This window comes from Pangasianodon hypophthalmus, chromosome 26 (assembly GCF_027358585.1).
Source record: "Pangasianodon hypophthalmus isolate fPanHyp1 chromosome 26, fPanHyp1.pri, whole genome shotgun sequence".
NCBI lineage: Eukaryota > Metazoa > Chordata > Actinopteri > Siluriformes > Pangasiidae > Pangasianodon > Pangasianodon hypophthalmus.
In genome coordinates this window covers 7,955,872-7,969,839 of record NC_069735.1, presented here as the reverse complement: position 1 = coordinate 7,969,839, position 13,968 = coordinate 7,955,872, and positions in this window count along the sequence as shown.

Genomic DNA, 13,968 nt, shown 5'->3' with positions numbered 1-13,968 from the left:
TTATGAAACCCCTCAAGAATACTTTGTTGCAGTTGGTCACTATTTTTCCTGAACATAAGTGCCATGTCATTTCCCTCAAAAAGGTCTTGCGGACCAATTTCGGTGATAAGCTATTAGATGTTGAAGTACCCTGCTGAGGGTCTGTGAGAAAAGATAAAATCTGAAGCAGAAATTATGGTTAATATTGCAGGTAGAATGAAATACGTAAGAGATGTGACAGACTGAGATATATCTATTACCTGCCTATTTGCCCCGAAATAAGGCTATATCCATAAGGAGTCACTCATCAGGAGTCCCTGTTCTGCGAGCAAACCATGCATGATGATACAATGTCTGTGTGATCTGTCTGTTACCAAGGGTTTTCCAATTTCGGCGTAGTCAGCTCCCATCTGCTAGCTCCCCTTTCACACGCCAGCTACACATGCTGCCTCTGAGACACATTAAGCCACCCATCACATCTTTTCTAAAAGCTACTCATGTAAACGTCATGAGGGGCAATTAAATGCACTCAGAGAAGCGTTTATTGCCCAGTACTATTAATAAAGTTGGCTAGTGTTGCTCTGATCAGAGATGGATTACCGACCAGGCCAATTGGGCATGTGACCAGGGGCCCTGACAACTAGAGAGCTATTGATGATAATGGATTTGAAGTGAATGATTAGGCCATTATACTGTCACAGTGTTATTGGGTCTGAATTTGTAACCAATGACTGGTCAAACAGCTCCTAACTGTTTGGAGCCATAAGCAGATGAAAAAAGAAAAAAAAAAAGGATAACTGTAAACCCACACTAAGTGTGTCAATGAAAAGAAAACTTTAAAAGGAAAGTAAAGCCAAAGAACATTCATTTCCTCTAATGGGTTAGGCTCAACATGTTGTGACTGATGGCCACTGAGCCAGAGCTTGTTAAAGAGCTGGACTTTGAAGATTTGCTGGCTGAGTTTGTGAGGTGAAAAACAAGAAAGAAGCCAGATGCCTAAGATCAGACTAAAAACTGCCTTCTGCAAAGCACCAAGGCTACTCAGTTACTCACAATGGATATGTAATTTAGCATCAGTGATGCCTACTCCATAGGGGCAGGTGGGCCAGAGACCCAGTCACTCAACAAATGTTAACCTTTCACAACTCCACAAAGTCCTCATTCAAGGACATTCACAACTCCATACATTTTACATCATGCTGAAATACTAATTATCTTTTTTTGCATGACCAATGATTTTTTTTTTAAAAAGTGTTGCTTTTTGACAGATATAAGCTGATGTTCCAGTGATTTGCCCAATCATTAGGCAGTAGCTCAGTGCTCCATTTAGTTTACACAAAGGTATTATTGCACCTAGTTGTCAAAAATAGGAACTACAACAAGTATTAGTAGAGGTCCCTTGGGGCAGGAATCATGATGCCCCATGCTCAGGAGGAGCAGTGGACAGGACAGTTAATGACATGGCTGGGTTTTTTTAATGCCAAATTTTGCTTTGAGGCCACCATGATCTTGCCTTATAGCAAGTAATCTGGAGAATCTGAAGAAACTACATGTCTTAAAAAAAGCCAAAATGTAAATGCAGATGATGTATATATAATGTACAGGACCATTTCTACTGGGCTGCTGAGGTTCCTTCCCAGTTCTTACTAATCCATCCCTGCCTCTGATGCCTTCCCATCATCCTGGATCATTCACTCATCATGCAGCCTACACTACAAGATTTGCCCAAAACAAAACACCACACACAGATTATGCCCATGAATCAGATGTCCAACTAATGATCCAGCCTCGCTGAAACTACAGTCTTGCATGGTGAAATGTGTGTTAAAACAATCATGGTTAATGACAGCCATAAACAGCTTGCTCTGCTAACTGTTTATGCTTTTTGCTGCAACAATTTAAATGAAGCCATGCCTCAGAAGAGGAGGCAACAAGCCTTGTATATTCTGCAGCATGAGCTGGAAGTGAGTCAGTATTAAAAATTAGAGAATTATCTGCATGACTTAGGGCTACATGCTCGCAAACTGGGCTCTCATTGGTTTATCAGTCATGTTCCCCCACACTACAGGATGTTGAGTCATCCTGTAATGTACAGTATATTACAATTTTAAATCAGGGTGGATTTTAGACACCCCACACCACAGAATAATCTATGAAGATAATCATTAAATCAAACTCAAATCTAGACACCTTTTGTGATAACCAAGAGCCTCAAAATTAGCCCCATTATCTTCTAGTATACCGCTTATTGTGAGGAAATAAACTGCTCAGTTTTATTTGCTCTGGAGATTCCCTCGATTCGAATTTCATGGAGAATCATTCTGAACACTTTCCCTGTATGTTGGAGTAGGTGTGTGTGCATATACTATATATGTCTATCTATATGTCCTTTTGATGTGTGATTAACTATTATGATTGATATCAATGGGCTAACATGGCTGAATTAATAAAATTAAGGCTTAATTTTTGACATCCACATTAGCTTACTAGCTTAAAGTGGATTATTTTTCACTTTTGTTGAACCAAGAACAATAGCAACACTGATGGTCATAAGAAAAATATATGAAATGGGGGCTGATTTCTTTCTAGCCTAGATAGTAAATTCATGCTGGCTATCAGTGAGAGTCATGTCAAGTAATTACACTTGGTGGAACACCCTCTAGATTTCATGTGCATTATAATTTAGTCCAGCCCACTTTGTTCCGTACCCTAACACAACCGGGATGGCACAATAGCGGCCGTAATAAATATGGCCAGGATGGATTACTTTATTGATTGCTGATTTTTCAAAATATGCCTTTCGAGACATTAGAAGTGATCAGTCAATGCAAACATTGGGCCTCATTTATCAAGCTGGAATGAACTGATTCATTAATAAATTGCTTGTTGGATCATTTATACATATAATTTTGTATTCCTGAAAATCCCATAATTTTGGAAAAATTTCAGATGGGCTGCAATGGCTCAGGGGGTGTGTGTATATTCCATTTTCCACAGCATCTACTTTTAATGCTGTGCAACACTTTATTAGAGTCAGCACTAAGTAACAGATAAGTGACTGATCAGGTATGTCTCAATGAGCTGTGCACTCCCTGGTGTACATCAGGCTTCGCATTGACACTCACATTCCCTCCTGCTTTTCCAACATGGCGATGCCTATAGGGTGCATTGGCACATTCTGGCCTCAGTGACCAAGACACTTTGCATTTTACCTGTGTGTTATGTGGTGTCCATGATCACCTGGATACAACAGATATATCTTTTTCTCCATTTTCAAGTCAAACCATTCTTGTAATACCTCACTTAATTCACACCCAATTTGCCTTTTCGGTTGCTGCTACTCTTTTTAATAGACAGAGTTGCTGTTACTCTGTTTAAAAGCTATGAGCTTTGCCTTTTATGGAGTTTTGTGGGCATCACGAAATGCACGTGTCTGCTAATTTACAGGTGCTTGGCATTTATCAGCATGAGTACAAACTTTTGTAAATCTTTACCAAAAGATTATTAATTTAGACCCATTGTATATACAAAGTACAAATTACACAAAGGCACAACAGAACTGTACGTTTTTGTGTGCCATGAACTAGCACGGGGATAAGAGGCTGGCAGTGACCATTTTTATCCAAAGAGGACATTTGACTGAAAAAAAGGGTGAGAACCACTGGTTTAAATTAAAACCGACCTAAAATGGTTTGTGTTAGTAAAACCTCCTGCACTTGCTTGTTACGCTATGCCAAGTCACATGGCAGAATCCTCCCTCAGAACAAATACGCACAATATATTTACATATCTGTACTATGTATACTACGCATAGGTTATATTTGCATTGGTTATTATTTCAACAGACCCTGGTCAAACAAAGCAGCTAGTAAATAGGATCATGGATGATGAAAAGTAGTTTAAGTTAGGAAAGATTAAATAAAACATTATCAGGAAAATACATGTCTACACCAAGGCCTTATCACTGACATACATCAGCTTATTGAAAGTGCAAAGCAGTTGTAATGTTTTTTTAATGCCATGAAAAGATATTGTGCAACCCTCTTTGGCTTTCTATTGCTTGAAGAATGATTTCTTATTGATTTGCCACCTGCAAAAAAAATATAAATCAAGATAAGGGCTTGTATTCATTTAATAAAGATAGAAAGTTTTTAAAATGTTTTGAAACTCACTGCAAGTTTTAACTGGTCCGACCTCCTCAATTTATTAAAAGATGTTATATAAATTATAAAGGTGTAAATGCAATAAAAAACAGCAAAAGTGTGTGAGCCATGATCTGTTCACTGGAGAGTAAAAAAAACAAAGGTTAATGAAGAAAAAATGATTTAAAATCAGGCAGGAAAATGGATGTATTCCTCAGTAGGTTACAATAGGCAGAACAAATGTACATTGTGCTAATGATTTATTACTGTTTTAATGGAACAGCACTGCTAACCAACCATCGTAGACCCCCTGAAAAGCCTGAGAGGATTTTTGGTTCGCTTCCAAATATAAATGCTAGGTTTGAAACAGGTACTTCTGGTCAGATGCATATACAGACAAGGAGCCCTTAGGGAAGGGCAGCACCTGTGTAAGCCACTGTGACTGCAATAGGAAATTTGTGAAGCATAAATAATACTCCTGACAGTGGTAGGCAAAATGCCAGTGAAATAAACGTTTCTGTATCAAGCAGAAAGCCATGAATTCCATTTCACAAATGGACAGTTGTAGCTTGGTGTTAAGGTTTTGTACTTGGAATGGATTTTTTCCCCAAGTTCTAGGTTGCTCTGGATAAAAGTGTACACCAATGAAAAATAATAGTAATAAATGCTAAAAGGTAATAATTAAATTACTCTTATTTTGTCCATACAGTGATACAAACCCAGCCTAGTAGATAATCCCTACTTGATGAGTGTGCAGTCACTAGTGTCAGCGTAAATAATATCAGAACAGCTTTCTGAATCACTTCATATGTTTGTGCCTTGCTGCAATGAATTTAAACCAATGTCCAATTGACTCCCACAATCTCATTTGATTTTATAGTAACTAGAACTCCTAAAGTGTCATCAATTTTATTCATTTCATTCAATATTTATGGCTATAGTCTCACCAAATCTCTTCTTAATGTTGAATATCTTCCAGGTGGGGGACACGGTGGCTTCGTCGTTCGCACGTTTGCCTCGCACCTCCAGGGTTGGGGGTCTGAATCCCGCCTCTGCCCTGCATACGTGGAGTTTGCATGTTCTCCCTGTGCTTCGTGGTTCCTCCCCCAGTCCAAACACATGCATTGTAGACTGATTGGCATTTCCAACTTGTCCGTAGTGTATGAGTGTTTGTGAGATTGTGCCCAGGCTCCTCCGTGACTCTGTATAGGATAAGCAGTACAGAGGACGGATGGATGGATGGATGGATGGATGGGTCTTCCAGGTGTCAGGCATGTCACCTTCTTGTCTATTTGCAAAGATATATAATTAGACTTTTATTTCACCTTGTTATTCTAAGGTCAAACTTCTCTTTACTGCAAGCATTATTTACATTTTTATTTATTTTTAATATTTCTTAGAACACTGAGGCAATCACACACCAACATTTGTTTGCAATATAATAAGACAGAAATTGTCAAAATATTGGAGACCCACTACTCTTCACAGTTTTAAGTTTTCTCTACTACCAACTTGTCTGATCCAGCTCATCAACTCACTGTCAAACCCTTCAGAAGCTGCATCAGATATGTAGGCAGCTAGGAGAACGTGACGCTCATGGAAACGTGAGATATCTCCAAGAAGGCAGCTGTGAATTCAAGTCAAATCAAGGCAAATCTATTTTTGTTATATCATCCCGATCAAGATAAAGCAGTTACTTAAGATGAATAAATGAATGAATATCATCCAAATACTGTATACATATACTATAGGAGGAAAGACAAAACAGGACATCTGTAAACACAAAGTACTACATACATACTGTGAAAAGTGTTACACAAGATCAGTTTACAAAACTATTTTCAACAGAATAACAAGTGCAGCATGTTATGTGGCATGTTTAATGTATAGTGACAACTTGACATTTTCTACTCTATAAAGTTCTGAGGCTTTCCTGAACTCTTAACCAGCCTGAATCTCAAACAGAATTAAAGTAATAGCATTTTCAAGTCTGGTTACTTCAAGTGAATCCAGAGAAAATTGCAATTTAAAGGATCTAAAATGCCAAACAACATTTGTAGATCATTATATTTGCAATATAAACTATTTTACTTCTTTTATTTCTTAGAACAATGGTTAATTTTGTGCCGATTGACCTGAACACACTATTACTAATGCCTATAATTACACCAGACAAAGCACACACTCATACAACCAAACATGCTTGGACATATCACAATAATGCTGATCAGCTTTCACTGTCTTTAATTAGCAGTGTACACACTATGGTTAATGTTTCACACTGAAACAAATGAACATTGATAGTTGAAACTCACTGGTCCAGATGGCTAATGTTAACCAGTAGCAATCAGCTACAAGTTAGTTATGGATGTCAGCTAGTTTTTTGAAGTGCATGAGAGTTGTGTTTTATTATTAATCTTTTACTACAGTTCGTGAGTGGCATCACGGTAACGCAGTGAGGAGTGTTGCACCCTCACAGTTCCAGCTCATGGGTTTGGTCCTGAGCTTGGGTTACTGTTTATGTGGAGTTTCACATATTCTGGGTTTCTTCTGGGTTCTCTGGTTTCCTCCCACCTCCCAAAAAAACAAGATTGGCTATGCTAAACTAGTGTGTGAGCATGTGTGTCCTGTTGTGGAATGGCGTCCTACCCAGGATGTATTCCTGCTATACCCCCAGTTTTCACAGGATCTACTGCAAACCTGACCAGGATATAGTGGTTACTGATGATGAAGGAAGTTCAGGATCTTTTGCCAAAAATAGCTAACCTGTCTGAATGAAATTAGCACTGCGAAACCTCACCACACAATTTTTATGACTAAATCTATGCTTATTTTTTTGCCATCACCCTGGGTGCTCTGCCAAATAATGTCATTTTTCTAAGCTCCGTTTCCTCCATAGCAATTGTGAAATGGTTTCTTGCACTTTAAATTAATTTGCATTGCCAGCTCTGGCATATTAAACCTGGTTCTTATATTTAATGGTGCAATAACACTTTCCTCTCTGATGTTCAGCTCTGACAGGCAAGAGAGTTTCAGTTCCCTGTTGCGTTTTTTTTTTTTTAAAAGAATGCCTCAAGTCCACTGCACTGACAGTTTTTACTTTTTTTTTTTAAACTTTTGGTTAGTCTGCTCACTCAAATTAATTCCCCCAAGAAGGCTCAACAGAAAGTTTAGGGTAACTTTAACATAATTTGCATTAGATACAATACAGATGTATGGGTGGAAACGTACTGAGAAGCTATACTTAAATTAATTAATACTTAAGTAAATGTATAGCTAATATTTTATCCAGACTTGAAAAAAAGTACTTGAGTGAAAGTCAAAAATTTGCTACTTTAAAATCTACTCAAGTGCATCAAGACCTTTGACATCTCAAAGACTTTGGAGATTCATAATGAGTACTTTGAAGGTCTAAATAAAAATGTAAGGAGTAAAAAAGTACTTTCTTGAAAATTTCTAATAAAATAATAAAGTAATAAATGTAAGAGTACAATTATTCAATTTCAATAATACTCAAGTGAAGTTTAAATACCAGCAAAATAATACTTAATATAGGAACAAAGTCTACACCACCTCCACACCACTCAATCTCAATCATTCTAAATCATTTTGAGACCTAAGGTAGTGTTTTGACAAAGATTTTTACTGCCTTGTACTGTATACAGTATATGTTTACATCATTTAATGTATAAGCATTATAGTATGCATGTATCCACACTCACAAACACACAAATACACACTGTATTAATGTGAAATATGTCCAAGACTTAATTTGCTCCATCTAAGCAACACTCAGTCACTCCTCAGTTCTGCCTGAGGCTCCATCTCAGCAACCCATCAGTTTCTATGGTGCTACTAAAAAATGTTGAAAAATGGCCTCTGTTACTGAGTGTGAGAGGTCTACACTGCAATATTATATCTCACTGGCTGCCAAAAAAAGGATAAAGTGGTGGTGATGGTGGTGTAGAAGTGGCATGGAGGGGACCATAACAGCCTGTCACTGATGTGCAACAACTGATCTAAGCCTGAAATTGCCTCCTTAGAGTGTCAGTTTTAGCCAGCGAACATCTCCAACATGGACATTTTTTTCATTATTGTTTTTATTTTTAAAGAGGGAGTCAAATCTTACCATCAGAATACCCCTATTGGGAGTTATCATGTTTTTATTAATAAGTATTAGTATTATGCTAGGCTTCTGTTAAAATGATGGTAGCCTAGCATAATGAAAATGAAAAGTTTAATGAAAGTTTAACAGTAGTCTAGTAGAATATGAGTGGTGCAACAGAATTGTTGGGAGATTAGGAGTTCAAATCCTGACAATACCACAGCCATTCGTGGCCGGGAGTCTAGGGAGCAAAACTGACCTCTGGGTGGGAGGAGTGGCAAACGCTCTCTCCACTGTCTTTCACTGCGACATTAGCCAATCGCAAGCATCTGTGAGCTCATGTATGCGGAAGAGGGCAGATAGTACATAGCTCTGAGTGTTATGCTGCCCAGAGATGCAGTATGAAAAGACTGGCTTTGGCTAGCTTCACATCTTGACCTACACCCTTCTCATTTGGTAGCTGTTGTCTGACAGAGGACAGCTAGCTTGTGGGTGGGAATTGGCAAGACCAAATTGGTGAGGTTAAAAATGAAATATCAATAGTGCATATGTATTAACTAATACCAAATATAATACTTTTTTAGTATAGGTCTTCATCCGGAGCTGGTTCAATATTATTTATTCTAGTAGTCAATGTCAATTGCCAGGTGAAATATACAATAAAAGAAAAGAAAAAAATGGAGACCATCTACAGATTTAAGACTGCATTTAAATTTACCAAATGTGGTAAATTGATGTGTAGTCTTAAATCTGTAGCTGGTCCCCAACTTTTTTTTGAAAAAAAAAAAAAGTTTTTTGTGCATGGCTTTATTAGCACAGTTCCAGACTTCCAGGCAGCAGGGACCATAATCATTTTTCAATGTGTCAAAAGTGCCCTAGAACATCCGGAGTGACATTTAGACACTGATTGAACTGTTTAAAAATTCATCAAGTTTAGCTTGTCTGAGGCTTTTTTTTTTCTTTCTCCTTTTCCCACCATGACACTAATCACTGAGGTCACAGTAACAGCTTGATGGTAGTCAAAGTTAAAATGATTTAACGCTGGTGATGGTGAGATTGGCAAACACTACTTGACATGGTGGATATTCTTTCTCAGCCTATCTCATTATGCCACATTACATAAGCCATGTTTTGCTTGGCTAAATGGAGAGAAGCATTTTTTCCTCAGTGGATATAAATGAGCAAGCACATTTGAGCACTTTTGGCTCACTGCAATATGGTTTGGTTTAAGACTTACTAGTGGCTTGCATTTGCTCTTACATTCATATGTTTTCCAAGTAAAGATTTATGATAGTCTTAATTTTTAGTATTACTGAACTGTTATTGCTGCTGAGTCCACAGATATTTCTTTATGCTTAATGATGTAGTAAATAGATTGTTTTGACATGCCCAACATTTTTATTATTTGATCAATTCTCTTGTGCATACACTATGCCTGCAAGCAAAGACTTTCTTTGCAGCACTGTGAAATAACTTCTTAATACAGTGTGTGGAGTTTCTTAGCGGTGCTGTGCTATCGACTTTTCAGCCTTGGAGCAGTATCTCTAACCATAAACTACTGAGCTATAGCCAAGGGTGAAAGTTTGCATCACAACAATTGGGCAAATATTACCAATGAGTGACTGCAAATGCCTTTCAGGGAATATGAAAGGAAAGGAAATGAGAGGTTATGTGAGAGGGATATTAAAGAATATTTATACCACATTCAGAAAGGGAACTGCAAGTTTTTGAGCTGCTCCTATCTCGTTGAGCTTTTTTTCCACTATTAGTATTTTAACATACACTATTTGCTCATTGTTACTTTGGGATAATGAAGGAGCATCTGTGGAGGATTTACTAAGTACTACTCCATTGTGTGGGAGTTGTGCATGCAGGACAGAGTTTTCCAAAGACAAAGACTAATTTCTATGTAATTCTTACTCTGAGCAAAAGTTGATTATTCTTGCATGATATTGGCTCAAGTGAGCAGCACTATTAAATCCAGCACCACTGAGTGCCAGTTCGATGTAACCACAATATGTTACACTGAAATTCATGCCTAGGGCACTATATACACTCCAGAAAACTATGGAATGCCATTTAAGCACTATTATATACATAAATATGACGCCATTAATTAATTAATCATATCATCATAATCAATCAATCACATTTTTTTTGTCCACTTGGATGAGATTAAAGGAGATGGCATCTTACCTGGAGGACAGAATTTTTTAAAATTTTGAACTACACTTTATGTAAAGTGAGCTGTAATCATAGCACGTGATTGCTCAGTAATAGTATCCTTTAAACCACAGGCGCAGTTTCTTTACAGGAGAGTACGTCAAAGTAACATCTTTTATTACAAATTCAACACTCAAAATCACAAAACAAAAGCATAATAATTGCACACACACATTACGATTTCATGATCTTGATTTGGTATCTTGTGACCACAATAATGTGAATAATGATGGTGGAAGACATCGCTAAATTGAGACAAATTTTCTGTGATTACCATGAGAATTGTAACTAGGACTATTCATGCAGCAATATATTGGTAATATTCTAGACTCCTATATATCATCATATTAGTCTATTACTCAATTGTATTACATCCTGTTGCAGCTGAGAGTAAAAAAATCTGCTTCATCAATCCATCAGTTTTTTCACTCTTTAAGGCAAGTGCTTGTGTTTAAAGGTGTTGCTCTTATTGAAAAACCCCACTCTCTGTGTGAACTGTAGGCATTTTTATTTATCCGAACATCCTGGCTAGAAAGTCAACTTAAGCATCTATGTAAATCAACACTGAATACATGTAACGTTCCCTGTGTAAATATTGGCGTATATTGTTGTTCACTTTTTTGCTCTCAGTAAAAAATATTGTATTATTCCTGAAGGGGTATCAGGAGGCATACACACATTTTCAGACCCACATAAATATTGGTGTATGGGTTCCAAAATCTGACTGTGCCACTTTCGTGCCACCATTCCACCTACACAGCCGCAATAAATTCTCAAATGCTGAAAAACTGGCTTGAACTCAACCAAAGTAGCAACATGTTGCATTAGCAAATTACATTTGGACTGGCCCAAAAATAGAGCCCTAAATGTCTTGTTATTCTAAATTAAATTTAACCGTCTTCTTCATATTATCCCAAAGGTACAGTATGCAGACTTTTGCATTTAGGTATACTGGATATGCTTGGATTATATTCAGTCTCATTTAGACACTTTGGATAAAAGCATCTGGCAAACAAATGTAGACTGTCTGTACAGCATTCTAAAATAGTAATAGTAATAGTAATACTCTACACTTTCCCAGAAATATCAGACATGCTGTTGTAATACTGAGATGCACTAAACATTTAAGGGCTTCCAGCATGACATAATGTGAAGATAACCCTTATTTAAATAATTAAGTGCTTGACGGCTCATTAACTAGGAACCTCTAGCAACTAAAATCATGTCATCTCTAATTACAGAAGCAATAAACTGTACATGTTTCTCGCAACTCATCTCAAATGCAGTGGAGGTACAGAAGAATCTAAGACAGTGTGGAAGTGGGTACACTGCGGAAGTGTGTAGGCAGGAACTCGGAATAATTAAGTAGGAGGATATCAAGGAGAATCTCTCCTTCACAAGGATTCCTAACACTTCTGTAAGACTAACAGTGAGGGTTAGTCAACACTGATGCCAGCAGAGCTCCCATAGCAGTCAGTTTAGCACTTATTCATCTCCGTTGCCATAGCAAGATGTCCTGCACATAGATGAAAACAGAGAGGAATAGCGAAAGAGAATTACTTATTTATAAGGAAAATGTGTTGGAAGAAATCATCCAATATTCTGAGTTCTATTACAGTCATCTATAGATATACTATAGTGGTTTTTCTGGCCGTGTCCAGAGGCTATGAGGTGATGCATTATTATTATCTGATCTCTCTCTGATCTCTCTATTATGAGATTGTAACACATTTTATAATATACCGTGTACCAAAAAATGTTGATACATTGACATAGCAGGGTGAATAATTAGGCAAGATTTTTAGATAATTTTTAGATAATTTTTTGATAAAGGGTGAACAAAAATAATTACTTTTAGGAAATCCTTGTTCCAGAATGTCTTCTGGAAATCCAAAGTATGTTAGATAGCTGGCTAAGATTAACTGTATTATTAACTAATCTTCACACATACTGTATACATGGTATGCAATGGAGATTAGGCAGCCTACTACTGTATGTCTGCTAAAAATCTTTTTTTTTCCTTTTTATTTGTTATGAATAAAAATAATAATAAGTTTGATGTATTTCATTTAGTATTTGGGTGAAGTAGCTAATTAGTGATGAAGTACGGTGACGTAACATAGTGAACATCCACAAAATGAGACAGTACCTTGAACTACAGCACATGAAGTCAGTCCCTGAAGAGCTCTTCGGAGGCAGACTCACATTTTTAAACCCATGTAATATTGGTATACAGATTTGAAAATCGCATTATGCTACTGGATTGTGAATGTCAGCTGCTTTTGTGCCACCACTCCACCTGTACAGCCAGAACAATTGGCTTGAACTTAATCAAACAGTTTCAACCAGCAGCATTAACCGGCAAAATACACTTGCAAAAAATTTTTAAAAATAATAAAAAAATATAGACCCATACATGTCTTGTTACTCTAAATTAAATTGTCTTCATGTTTTCCTAAAGGTATGCAAAATTTTGCATTTATATGTATATACTGTATATGTTTGGACTGTATTTCTCACTTAGTCACTTTGGATAAAAGCATGTAAATATAAACTGTCAGCACTTTACAAAAGGTTTTTCTTGTTAGACAACAGTACATAAATAATAATAATAATAATAATAATAATAAATGGTCTCTCTGGATTATCAGGTAGTGTAATTTTTAATCTGGCCTCACATTCTGTTTTCAATTGCTTCTCCAGTGGCCACAGAATACGATTGTCCATTGGTGCTTTACAGGCATGGCACTAAAAACATAATGTTTGGATTCCATGGAAAATCACTGTTGTAACACACAAGACTTGAGAGGTATGACACATGCAGCTCTATTGAAGGCACACATGCAGAGTCAACAATCCAGGTCAATACACAGGCAGTTGTAAATATGCAGAGCAGGCAATTACAGCCTTGTAAACCAGACAAGGTTTGAAAATACAAGCAAATAGGCTAGTGTAGAATATGCATAAACCAGTGAGGGAACATACAGTTGAGTAAAATTAAATATAAAAAACAAGATAGCATCCCAGGAAATGTAAACAGATGGCTCAGTAACTAATGTGGGAGTGAGAGACTTCACAATGTCTATGGTGTGAATGCGTGGTTTATACTGTATACACGACTCTTTCATTATTGTCAGGTGTGTTATGTGAGGACTGGGTGGAGCCATTGGTCAGTAGGCCTGTGAAAGCGAACACTGGAGAGTGGAAAGAGAACTTTCAGCCTGAGGACCACCAGTCTGAGGAAAGACACATTAAGAGTAAGTGAAACCAGAGGCTGAGCAACAAACCAGGGACTGAGAATTTGAAAGGAAAAATGACACCTCTGGTGAGACCTCTGGTGGTGAGCCATACTCTATCTCCAGGATGCTCACTTCAGTACCGGTCCTCATGTGGCTGTTGGTGTTGGAGCAGTGTTTATAAATGGACATGGGCTGATTCCCAGTCATGTTTGGTTTGGCGGAACCGGTCAATGACCACAGAAGCTTCTGTCTGATGGGAAAAAGGAAAGGTATCCCAAAA